The 12680-nt window shown below is 49.1% G+C and overlaps 1 protein-coding gene and 1 long non-coding RNA gene across 2 annotated transcripts in view; one reads left to right on the top strand and one right to left on the bottom strand.

Moving 5' to 3' along the window:
- Nucleotides 1-12680, bottom strand: part of LOC136569926 (zinc finger protein 850-like) — a 116760-nt gene that overhangs the window by 58732 nt on the left and 45348 nt on the right. The window lies entirely within an intron of this gene.
- Nucleotides 5690-9525, top strand: LOC136569935 (uncharacterized). Its single transcript, XR_010785492.1, has 2 exons — nt 5690-6125; nt 8608-9525. It is a non-coding gene; the product is annotated as an uncharacterized lncRNA (long non-coding RNA).

The raw sequence follows: 12680 nt of genomic DNA, 5'->3' as shown, positions 1-12680 counted from the left end.
AGCTCTAATCACAGTTCTTCTGTCTCTGAAGCCTGCCTTTTGCAGCTTTCCCAAAACCCTCTGATTTTGTACATTCCCACACAGCTGAGAGCCCCAAATGCCTCTCAGAGAGCTGTGAATTCAAAGGCATTTACGCAGACATTGATGGCATCTTGCCTGTATTTTAACTCTTGGCAAGATGCCTTTGCCTCTTGCTTGCTGGAAGCTGCTCTGCTCCAGGGCTGGCAGCCAGCTGGGCTGTGCGGGCAGCGTGGAGAGTCCTTCCCAAGCACTTGGCAGGTCATGGTGTGTCCAGGGCTGTGTTGGACACTCGTGTGTTAGACACGCGGGGGCACCTTGGCTGGGGAGGGGATGGCCCCGGGGCACGTGGCAGCGTGTCCCTTTGTGACACGGTGCAGCGGGGTCACCGTGGGAACGGAAGGGACAGCGTGTCAGAGCAGCCCTTTGTGACACGCGCTGACATAGGCTCTGCCGTTGCCGCGGCCACGCCACAGTGCTGGGTGCATGAGACGGGACAGGACGGGACAGAGCGGTGCTGTGAGGCGCCCCCGCACAGCTGGCTTGTTCTTTGCTGACCCGGAGCTTTTCCCAGGCGTTCCTCCTGCGGCTGGCCTCACGGCCAGACCTCGGGACTCGCTGACTCGGAGCTTTTGCAAGGCATCTCCCATCCCTGCGGCCGGTGCCCTCGTGGCCAGGCCGTGGGACTTGGCGAGCTCCATCGTTCACCAGGAGTCTCCTGTCATTGTGGCAGGAGCCCTGGAGTGCAGGACTTGCTGTCCTGTAGCCTTGCTGAGGCTCCTCTGTTGCAGGTGCCTGCAAGGCACCACTGCATCACTCACTGACTCGGACCCTTGCTGAGGCATCTGTCTGGAAGGTGCCCTTGAGGTCAGAGAGCGGGATGGCGGGCAGACTGCTCAGCCTGTTCAAGGGGCTTTGGGGCAAGAAAAGCAAAGGCCCTGCAGCTGGCCCAGCGCAGCAGCCTCCAGAGCCGGAGCACTTACAGCCGCTGCAGGATGGTGAGTGGCGGAGCTGGGCCGCAGGGCTGGTGCCTGCGGCCAGCCTGTCCCCATCCCATCCCATCCCATCCCATCCCATCCCATCCCATCCCATCCCATCCCATCCCATCCCATCCCATCCCATCCCATGCCTGTGGCCATTCCCATGGATGGGACGGGACAGGGGCCGGGGCTGTTCTCCTGATGGCCGTACTCCGTCCCCTGGGCACCCGGGGGGTTGTCCCTGCCTGGAAAGTGCAGGGCTGTCCTGTGTTCTCTGGCCTCTCTGGCGGCCCCTCAGCTCTGGCTGCGCTCGCTCTTTGGCAGATGCAGCCAAGGAGCGGACGCAAGAGCAGGAGCCCAGCCGTGGCCGCTTCCGCAGAGCAGCGCAGGTACCTGCGGCCATCCCCACCTGGGCCGGGCCTGCCGGCACTGCTCAGCAGGGCCCCGCGCTTGGAGCAGACCATGGAAGGTCCCTCTCTTGCCGCCCTTCCTTCTGCTGCAGACACTGCGCAGGTTGCTGCACCATCGGCGCACAAAGAGCGGTGGCCTCGCACCCGAGGGCATGGCCGAGCCCGACTCCAGGCCCGGCCAGCTGCGGGCAGAGGCTGCTGCCAGCACAGCGTCCTCTGACCTGGCCGCCAGCTCAGACTGGGAAACTGATGAGGGCTGCAAGGAGGCTGACATGGCCCTGATGGAGGGCATGGCCACCAGCAACACCATCACTCAGGCCATGGCAGAGACTGAGGCCATGCCCACGCTGCCTGTGAGTCCTGGACCCACTCTGGAGTTTTTGCAGAAGGCTTTTTATTCTCCGCAGCAGCCTGGGGCCAGGGCCCAAGGCCTGCCAGGATCACGTGGCCCCTCAAGCCATGTCCGCTGGGCCCCCTCAGCCCCATCACACTGGGCTGGGAAGGCAAGCACTTCTTGGGGGAAGCTGGGCCACTTGCTGCCTTGGACGGCACTCCAAGTCTTCCCCATGCTGCTTCCTGCAGGTGCAAGCCACGGTGAGAGCCATGCTGCAGAGACTCACGTCCTGTGAGTCTGTGGACGCCGGGCTGCAAATGGCCATTGTCAGCCTGACTGAAGAACACCCTGCCCACGTGGTGATGAGCCTCCTGCGCTGTGCCCCAACCTGTGACGGGTACGGGGCAAAACTGCCTGCAGAGCTCGGTGCTCACCGGCCCGTAGGGCCCCTGGCCCTGTACAGCCTGTCCAGCGGGCTCTGCCAGACAGGCGGAGAGCACCGGCACCGTGGGGCCCCTCTGTTTCCTGAGCCTGCTGCCATGCTCCCTCCCGGCCCCCTGCAGCTACACGGGGCACAGTACTGACGCACAGCTCTGCTCCCACAGAGCGGCCGCGCTGATGTGGAGAGCCATGGGCACCTCAGCAGTAGCCGTGGAGGAGGTGCTTCCAGCGCTGCTCTCTGCCATAGAGGAGCAGCCAGCGTACGGCGGCTTCCTCTGCAGCGGGGACAACCAGGCCGTCCTTGCCCTGGCTGTGAGTTTCTGGAGCTGGCCTAGTCTGGCCCTCCAGGTGGCCTTCTCAGAAGCTCTCCATGCTCTCCCCACCCTGCAGCTCCCTGCCTGGGCTGAAAGCTGGGCTAGGGGCAGCAGGCTGGCTGCTCCCCCTGCCTCTCCCCTGGGGCCCTGCCTCATGGACACCTCGGCGCTGAGCGCTGCCTCGGGCTGCTTTGTCTCTTGCAGGCAACTCTGGTGCTGTGGAGGATTGCAAGCATGCCCCAGTGGCACTATGCAATAGTCCTTCATTCTCCCCACCTGCTTGTGGCTCTGCTCTTGCGAATTTTCATCACCACAGAGCAGAGGGCAGAGGATGTGGAAAGCCAGAGCTTCTGGAGAGCGTGCTGGGAGGAACATGGCCTTGCCAGCCAGCCCAACAGGTGCCAGTCAGCCTGTCCTTCCCACTCCCTTGCGGCCAGGGCCAGTGCTCCCAGAGTGACCCGGCCTTTGCTCGGCACACAGGTTTGCAGTGCAGACCATGAAGGCTCTGCTCTCCCAAGTGGGCTTTGGCAAGAACCTGCTGGCTCTGGAGCACAAGCAGCTCTGGGACACCCTGCTCTGTGCCCACACCCAGCACTATGCAGCGGGCCTGCTGGCCAGGTGAGATCCCCTACTCCCCGCCGCCACCGCCAGCATTTGTGCCCCGTGCCCGGAGTGCCCCACGCAGTTCCTGGCCTTGTAAGCAAGAGGGCCTTGTCACCGGGGGAGGGCCCAGCAGACTGCAAAGGGCTGCCAGAGGAGGATGCCCAGCAGCAGCCGCCTCCCAAGGGGCCCGTGTCCCCTTGCAGAGTGCTGGGGAAAGATGGGACCTCCTGGAGTCACTCCTGGGAGAGGTTTGCCCGCCCGGCTCAGGGCCTTGGTGCCTTTTTCCCCTGCCAGGGAGATGCGCTCTGGCTTGAGCCCCTTGTGTCCCCACATGGCCTCGCACCTGCTCAGCCTGCTGGTGGGGAAGCAGCCCCGCTGGCATCTGCCTGCTGTGGCCTTCTTGCTGGAGGTGAGCCTGATGGCCAGCGCTGCCTGGCTGAGCTGCCTCCCCGCTCTCTGGCCTTTGTCTCCCGCTCCCTCCTGGCCATGGCAAGATGGCCCTGGCAGGAGGCTTTCCTTGGATTCCCTCAATCTGGCCTCTGACCGTGGCTCTGTTCCTCTCTCTTCCAGCTCGTCAAGCCCTCAGGGAAGATGAGAGCCCATCTTGCATCAGCATATGGATTCCCATGAAATTCCAAAGAAGATCTGCAGAACTTCCTTTGTCTCCTGCATCACCTGGAGCGGCCTCCCTCAGAGATTTCCAGTTCCCATCCAAGATGGGACCACCTGCAGGGCAGAAGGGACCAGCTGCAGCTCCAGGCACAGCTCTGGCTGCTCACAGCTGAGCCTGTGCCAAGCTCCAGCAGCTCTTGCCAGCTCCCTCCCTGTTGGCAGCTCCTTCCCTGCCGCCCTCAGGCTCTGCCCATGCCCTTTTTTACCTCCCAGCTGACCCCTTGGTTTTGCTTTTCCCTAATAAACTGGTTGGCTTTTTCACTTGACCCACGTCTCTGTGGAGCTGAAGCAGCGCAAAACCTGAGCCCGGGGACACGCAGGGCCCTGCTGCCCTTCTCCTCCCCGCTGTGTTCCGTGCACAGACAGAGAGGAACAAGGGCAGCTCAGGCTGCAAAGGTCCCTGTCCCGCTGCTCCAGTTGCACAGCAGCGTGGACTTCAAGGCCGTGCCCAGCACACTCAAGGGGAAAAGGAGCCTTGTTTTAGAAGAGCCAACTGGCGTGTGCTCTGAAGCCAGCTGTGAGGGATTCCAGGGCAAGCATCCAGCCAGGGCAAAGGAGCTTGCAATGCCGCAAGTTTCCACCAAGAGCCTCCTGAAAGCACAGCAATGCTCTATCCCTACCCAGGGACAGGAAGAGGGCAGGAGCAGAGACCATGGTGGCCTAGCAGTGAGCTTTGTCTGTGCCTAAAAGCAAATGAAGCAGCAGCGGCAGCGGAGTGGCTGGGACTCAGGGGCGCCAGCGTCCCAGCGGCCGCAGCGCTGTCGGGCAGTGCCTGCACGCTGGGCGCGCTTCCGGCGGCTCTGCTCTCCCCACAAGCGAGGAATCAGACAAAGAAAAGCAAAGGCCCTGCAGCTGCCCCAGCGCATCAGCCTTCAGGGCTGGAGGCGTTGCAGGTGCTGCAGTACGGTGAGTGGCGGAGCTGGGTCGCAGGGCCAGTGCCTGCAGCTGGCCTGGCCCCATCACATCCCATCGCATCCCATCGCATCCCATCCCGGAACTTGCTGATCTCTTAGATCCTTTCCAACCCAAAGCATTCCATGACACTGGTTTTTTAAGAGTTCTGATAACTGGCACCTTGTAACATTCATCTCTGCCATTTAACAGAAGTCAGGAATTTAGTATTAGCATTTCTTTATTACATACATTTAAAGTGTGTAGAACAAAATACATAATTTTCAGGTTGGAACTGTAGTTTTTAAAAACTTTTTATTTCAATGGGAATCCTCAAACATCTCCTGGAATTGTTTATAGTTTTTTTCTGTGAGTAAGTAAAACTGCAGGAAAAACAGAAAGGCTGAAATAGAGGATTAAAGTACAGGAGCAGGACTGTCTGCCTGCAGTCCCTGAAAAACATCCTGCTTTGGGTGTTTGGAAGCTTTTCTTCATTCACCTGAGGCTTAGAAACGGAGGCTCTGGCCAAAACTCTCAGTCCAAAGAATTCAAACTTCAACCATTTTACAAAAGATGCCAAAGTCCCTCCTACTTAGTTCTTTCTGGATTCCTAGAGAGGTTGTGTATGACCTGCACACAACACAGAAGTGGGAATGATTTTTGCAGATAATCTTTAATATATGGTTGCATATTTTCCAGGCAGGTGACAATATGCAGAGACCTCTCTCTTTCCCTTCCATAGCATTCATTCTCTCTAATAGGTTAAGAATCTATTCAGAACTGACTGCCACATCTTGATGGAAAATATTCTGGATTATTAGATAAAAATCTATCTTCTCATTAACTCTCAATGTAGCTCAGTTTAGTAGACAATATTATTTCCATCAAACAATATGGAATATGATGGTATTTGGGTTGGAGTTTGTTGGTTAAAGTATGACAGGGTTTGTTTGGTTTTTTCCCTTCTTTACACACAGATTGCATGAGATTTATTTCTTTTTTCTCTCCTTCTCCTCTTTCGGTAGGTGGAGATGATTGGTGAAAAAAAAGATTGACCAATTTTTTTTTAGTATGTATATATCTATTAAGATAACTGTAATAGATACCCAACTGTAAAAGAATCAATAGCACATTCAAGTTGTAAGGAATAGAAAAGCTGGGCTCTAAGAGTTTCATTTTGGCATTTCAAAGGGTTTGAGTAGATGAAACCAGACTGAAAATATTGCGAGAGCACAAACCATCTGCAGCAGTAAACCAGTAGGAATCACTACAAAATTGCTTTATTGACAGACCTCTTTAACAACAGCTCAGACTTAGAAGAAAGTAATGTCTTTAAAATCTCTCTATGGCTGAACAGAAAAAAAACACTTCTTCTGTAAAAGATGTCTTCTACCTCATAATCAGGAAAAAGTGACATAAGAGTTCAACAACATGATGATATCAAGATCATCAAATGAGACATGTAAGTAGCCAGGGCACATTTTTGGCAGAAATTAGGTGGAAAATAACTGTAGAAAATGGATGTTTTTCTTTTCTTCCAAGAAAATGAAACATAATTCTCCTCAAAATTATATTTATGAAAAATTTGTCTCATTCAACACACTCAGCACTTTCTGAACTGCCTGCAGCCACTATGTCATGGTAATTTCTCCCATATGCTTGTTTTGGAAAACTTAGTGAGTCTCCTCGCTATAATATTTTTATCTTTCTAATTTGTGTACAACTTTAGAATTTCTTTAAAATTGTGTTTTAACCTTGATGTCCTTGTACCATAAACATTGAACCTCTTTTTGCTCACAGAGCAACGGTTGGACATCTGTAAAAACGTCTAATTTTATAGTTTTGGCATATGGCTCACAGCGCTGAGCTAGCAAAGGCTGTCTGCTATCCTTTAGAGCCTGGGACAATTCCTATCAACATCCTTAAAATAACTGTCTCACTGGCTGTATGGGCTTGGGAATAGATCCTTCAGACAGGAAGAGAAGGATCAGCATTATGTGATGTCAATTGTTAAGATCAAAATATCAGGCAACAGAGTTTCATAAGCAGGCAGAGGACTCTTTCTGTTACCAAATGGCCCTGGACATGTGGAAACCCAGTAATTTCCTGACCTTACTGATGACAGGGACTGACTTCACTGTGACAGGCAATCACATTTGTGATCCCTTCTCACATCCTTCCGCATGTAAAGGCCAACTAAAAACAGATTTACATTACAAAATTATCAATAATAATAAATCATTAACAAACCAACAAACAAATAAAAACAAACCCCCAGCCAAAAACCCCAAAAAGGAGTGTGTCTCTTTCCTCTGGTTTTATGTGACAGGGTAAATGCAGACACAATAGTGAAGGAAAGGAGTCTTTAGGTTCTTATGTGAAGGAGAGGCTGTCAGAAGCTGCAGGGCATATTTTCCTATCAGTTGGCATCTGTGTTCTTTGTGAGGTAAGTCTGATTAAATGACCTTCTGCAGTCCAAAGTTGCAGTAGTTTTTGCCTGAAAAGTTAGGTAATATTTTCCTTTGGCTAAGAAAATAAACTAACCTACCTGATTCAGAAGGACTGCCTTTGTTAAGGAAAAAAGAGATGCTGGAGAGTTAAAATGTACAATCTTACCCCAGGATATCACACAGTGGGTTGCACAGTAAAATTGCACTTGAAAATAAACCAAAATAAAGTAAAAATAAAATATAATTAAAAACAAAACAAAAAGAAAACATTATTTGGGGCATTAATGTACAAATATATTACAGGTTTTTCTGTAACCTGGCATGCACAGTCTCCTGAGGGACCACCTAGTTCATTTCTACAATATTAACAGTGGACAAAAATGAATATGATAAGCTAGAATAAAACAATGAACTCCTATGAGCTGAGCAAAGCTGTGTGGGGGATGGTTGCAGCAGGAGTCCACAGGATGCCAGGAAAGCTGTAAAGTCAGGAGCTTGGAAGGCAACTATCATTTCCCCATGGTGTTTAAAACTACTGATTAATGGAGAGTGATGTTAGTGTTCTTCAGCTAACCTTTTTCAGGGGAAAATAAAGTCACTTTCAAACACTATTCTCTGTTCAGCTCATTGTTTGTGAATTCTTCAGGCCTGGGGATCTCCATTAACAATTCTGTTTATACAGTTTGGTTTATTAAATATATACACCAAGGGAAATCATTTCCTTTTATTTGCAATCTAGACTCAAGGCACTGTAGAATGATGTCTTGTTCTAAACTCAGTATGTAAAAATGAGGGTTTTTTTTTATTTTAGGAGCAAGAAAGTCCCATAATTTTCAGATGATGTGTTCATAACCTCCACTTCTGAGGTGTCCTTTTTCAAAATACAATAAACTCAGCATCCTTTTGGAACCCATTATGGGAGGTGTTTCCATACAGCAAAAAGTTACCTTAAACATCCTAAATTTAATGAGGTCTTTATACAAGCATCTGTATCACTGAAGTCACCATAGCCAATGTGTGCTAAATTACACTGAATAAGGATGGAGACACTGCTGTCAGTAGTCCTAGCAGATTTTAACACAGAATTTCATTGTGTATGGCTGACACATCCATTCTGTTTTCCTGCAATCTGTTCCCCATATTTGATTAACCTTTTTAGTTGGAAGTCTCTGCCCAAGTGAAACATTTAGTTCTATGGAATGAAAGTAATACAGATATGCAAAGTGTCAGGCAACAAGCAAGGTGTTCTGCCAAACTGTTCTGCAGTTTGAGCTGGCAAAATTTGTTTGTTTGTAACTAGAATTTGACAGGAAAATGTGTATTTACTGAAGAAAATATGTTTCCCAGTGGCTAGAAAAAATATCCATACCATCAACATTTGGAAAATGTTGATGTAGTATTTCATCACAAATGCTGCTCACATTTAAAAATTGTCTGAAATTGTTTGATGACTTTCAATGGATTTTTGATAACGATAGATGGATTTTTTTTTAGCAATTTGTTGTTTCAGGATTCTGCAAGCCTGTTTCAGGACCAAAAGGGACTTTCAGAGATGTCAAAGAGGACCATCTTCAGTCCATGGACTTTTCCTGAAACTCAGCTGTTCCCACTTGGACTTTCTTTGCATTGTTTTTGCATTTTCTTATATTGTAAGATTGTTTTAGGGTTAGATAATTACAAAGTCTTGGCTTGCCATAGTTAGTAATCTCCTTCTGGCTCTAATTATAATTTGAGCTGTCATCTCTATAATTTTAAAAACTGGTTTTGGAGACTTGAAAGAAAGAAAAACTCACTTTAATATTAACAAAAGGTTTTTCTTAAAAGCGTCTCACCAAAGTATGAGACTATAAAGTTGCATGTTTTCTCTTAATAGTGTGAGGGGAAAGGGTTTTTCTGTAGTACAACAATGTGTTTGTCTTTTTTAAGAGTGTTAGTAAGCTTTTAAAGGGTTTTTTGAGCTTCAGATGTCAAAGTTCGTGAAGATTTGATGTTATAGTCTCTTCCGAATAGGTTAAAAAGTGTAGTAAGCTCATAATTTGTAATTCTTAAAACAGATTTGACCTAATTGATCTCTCCTAAAAGCCCTTGTGAATCTTGTATGGTTTTGACATTGGTTCTAAGTTGCATTTTTTTGTGGTTTGACTGTTTGTTCTGTTATCTTCTGTCTAAAATATTTCTAGGGTGAGATTTCTTGTATTTTTGATGTTGAAATTTTTAGTCTAGCATTTCAAACTTCAGTGATAACACTGTCTTGAGTCTGTTCTATTTATATTTGAGTTCGTGCTGCAATGAGTAAGTCATTCATGTAGTGTAAAATTCTTGATCATGGGTGTTTTTGTTGGGCTGGAGACAAAGCTCTCACTGTGAAATACTAATAAATAGTAAATGAGATTTTCGTACATGGTTGCAAAACTGTCTAATGATACTTTTGTATTGGTTTTTCTCTATTGATGGTTGGAACTGAAAAGGTAAATCAAGGACTATCTTCTAGATGCAGTGGAATGTTAAAAAAAAATCTTTTAAGTTGATGACAACAAGAGGCCAGTCTCTTGGAATCATTGAAAGAGAATAAAGTCTAGTTACAATTGTCTTATGTGTTCTATGATTTCGTTGATCTTCTTTAGGTCATGAAGCAATCTTTAGGAATCAAAAGTCTTCTTATGAATGATAAAAACTGCAGAATTCTAGGAACTGTTTGTAGGTTTGATGTGGCTTTTTTGTAGTTGTTCACGTACTAATTTTTTTAGGGCATTCAATTTTTATTTTTTTTATTTTTTGTTCAAGAGGCCATTGATAAATCCAAATGGGCTGATTAGTTTTCTATGATAACTTCAGTGTGGTAGGCATTGTTGTGGTTTCTATCAAAAACCTACTTCTATCTTCGCTCCCCACTGGGACAACGCATCTCTCCCCCATTCTGTGGTGGGCTTCTGCACCATGAAGGAATGGATGGATGGTTGCTGTCTTTCTTTTGGTAACACTAATTATGAATTGATTTTATAGACACAAGGCAGCTTATCTAATTCTTTTGAGAGTATGCATGGGTGTCCCCAAATTCCAATTGCTCGGCTAAAATGCATGAGAAATCACAGTGACGTCTGCCGCTGCATCTTGCACACCAGTAATACAAACTGTTCTACAAAGGTGTGTTAGACTGCACATCAGCTCTGGATGTTCATTGTCAACATGTTTTATTCAAAGGACATTAGGCACTGGGCTAAAACTCTCAAAAGGCATTTCTCAGCATACAATTGGTTCACTTATATTCACTGGTAATGCAATATCAATAGCTATTGTTGGTACTGCTTGAATTACCATTGGAGCATTGTAAGCAAGAGTTCTTCATTACAATTTGCTGAAATGACAGCTAGAAAAACTGAAAGTCTAAGAATTCTATTTCCATCCTTGCCTATAATTAAAAGTCTTGTCTTTGTTGTGAAGTACTAGTAACTCCTTTGAGAATGCATTCATGGCAAAAGTCTTTTAAAAAATATATTAATTTGAAAGTTGACAGCTCACATCGTGCCCCTGGGGTAATAGGTTGTGATCTCTTGGGAGATGGCAGGAAATGCCTTCCTTTCCGAGGCAAAGCCCAAGGCAAAGCCTCAGCCTGGTCTTCAGATCTGTCATTTGGAGCATTGTATGTGAGGCTTCTGTCAGGCTTTGAGAATTCTCTACAAATACATTTCCCATACCCCGTCACCCCTGTACCCTGGGCGCAGGCGGGACTGCGCGGAGGCGTTTCTGTTGTTCCCCGACCATGCTTCCCATCCCCACCCTGCTCCCCCCTTCCCTTGGAGACACCCCTGACCCTCCCCTTTGTAACCCTGGGGTGTAACCCAGTGCTGTAACCCCTCAGCGAGGGGGGCTTGGTGACATCACAGGACCCTCTCTCTGTGCCATCCCCGAGGTGGCACATGTGCTTCTTGTCACCGCCACCCAACTATTTGACCCTTTCCAGCGCCCCAAAGTGGGGGGGCCCCACATCCTACAGCACAGGGTTAACAACATTTTTGGGGTCCCAGCTGGCTACTTCCACCCTTTCCCGCATCACCCCAAGGATGCTGCGTGACCCTGCAACCCCCGCACTGCCCCGGACTCAGCATCCCCCAAAGGGACCATGCGGACTTGGGGACTGTCCAGGTGTCCCACCCCCTGTCCCCGTGGCACCTCTGCTGCTGCGCCCTTGCTCAGCCCCAGTTCCTGTCGCAGCTTCTCCATGTGACTAGGCAGGAGTTTCAGTCACACCCTCACCTCCTCCTCCTCCTCTTGGTTTGATGCCACTTCTCCCACTAGGGACGCAGCCGTGACACCAGGGGGACACTGTGGGTCACCATCGAAGGGACTGCAAGGTCATAGTGACTGCTGAAGTGGCCCCAGTGTGACAGCTGGGGGGCCCAGGAGGCTGTTATGACAGTTTGGGGGGTGGGTGCTCATTTTGGGGTCTCCAGGGTGGGTTGTGAAGTCCCCTTCCATCACCGCATAGTCACCCCCCAATCCATGCCTCAGTTTCCTCCTTGCTCTGCAGGCACCACCTGCAGCGGTGTTCCACAATTGGGTTTACTTTTGGGGGTTTTGGGGATGGTGCTACTGGGATGGGCTGGTAAGGCAGCGGTGTGGGCCAGAGTGTGGCCAGGCTGGTGGCCATCTGGGCCGGGAGCTGTGCAGGCTGTGAGGGTGCAGGACCAGGGGCTATCCAGACCAGAATCCAGCTGGAATCCATGGCTCTGGTGTCCATCTGGACCAGTGTCCAACATCTCCTGCTGCCATCCATCCCAGGTGTCCCAGATTGCAAGGCAAGATGTATTCTATTACCATCTGTATGGCAGTTGTCTTTTGTCAAGTGGGCAGTTTCCTTATCTCTCTCTCTCTGAATTATCACAATCACTCCTCCGAGGGGACATCTGCTGATAAGAGGCCATTGAATGTCACTGCATGACTGATAAGAACTGTAGCATCCCCTTGTGAGATGCTCCGCCCAGAGGGAGGAGCCAAGCATTGCTACACAGATATAATCTGGACATCCTGGAATAACTGCACTACTTCTCCACTGAATTTCCCAGAGGAACAGCAGCTGCCTCTTCTTCCACCGGATCTTCATAGGAAGACTACACCTTTACTACAGGATCCCTGCTCCAACAGAACCACACCTGACACTGCAGGAGGACTGCAGCCACATTTCCAATTGGACTGCTACCAACACCCTGACCCACAGGGTGTCAGGTTGAGTTCTGACTCGGTCAGTGTTGTTCTAGTGCACTGCATTGTTTATTTTATTGTTTATTTTCTTCCCTGTTAAAGAACTGTTATTTCCTACTCCCATACTTTTTGCCTGAGAGTCCCTTCATTTAAAATTTATAGCGATTCTGAGGGGTGGGGAGGGTTTACATTTTCCATTTCAGGGGGCCTCCTGCCTTCCATAGCAGACTCCTGTCTTTCAAAACCAAGATACCAGACTCTCTGGCTGGGGCCACTGCTCACTGCAGAGTGGACAAGACCCACGGTCAGTCACAAGATGACCCCAAACCCCCTCCCAGCAACCCCACCAGGCCACCCACCCTGAGCTC

The sequence above is a fragment of the Molothrus aeneus genome, unplaced genomic scaffold (assembly GCF_037042795.1).
Source record: "Molothrus aeneus isolate 106 unplaced genomic scaffold, BPBGC_Maene_1.0 scaffold_30, whole genome shotgun sequence".
Lineage (NCBI taxonomy): Eukaryota > Metazoa > Chordata > Aves > Passeriformes > Icteridae > Molothrus > Molothrus aeneus.
This window is presented reverse-complemented; position numbering and strand designations above follow the sequence as displayed.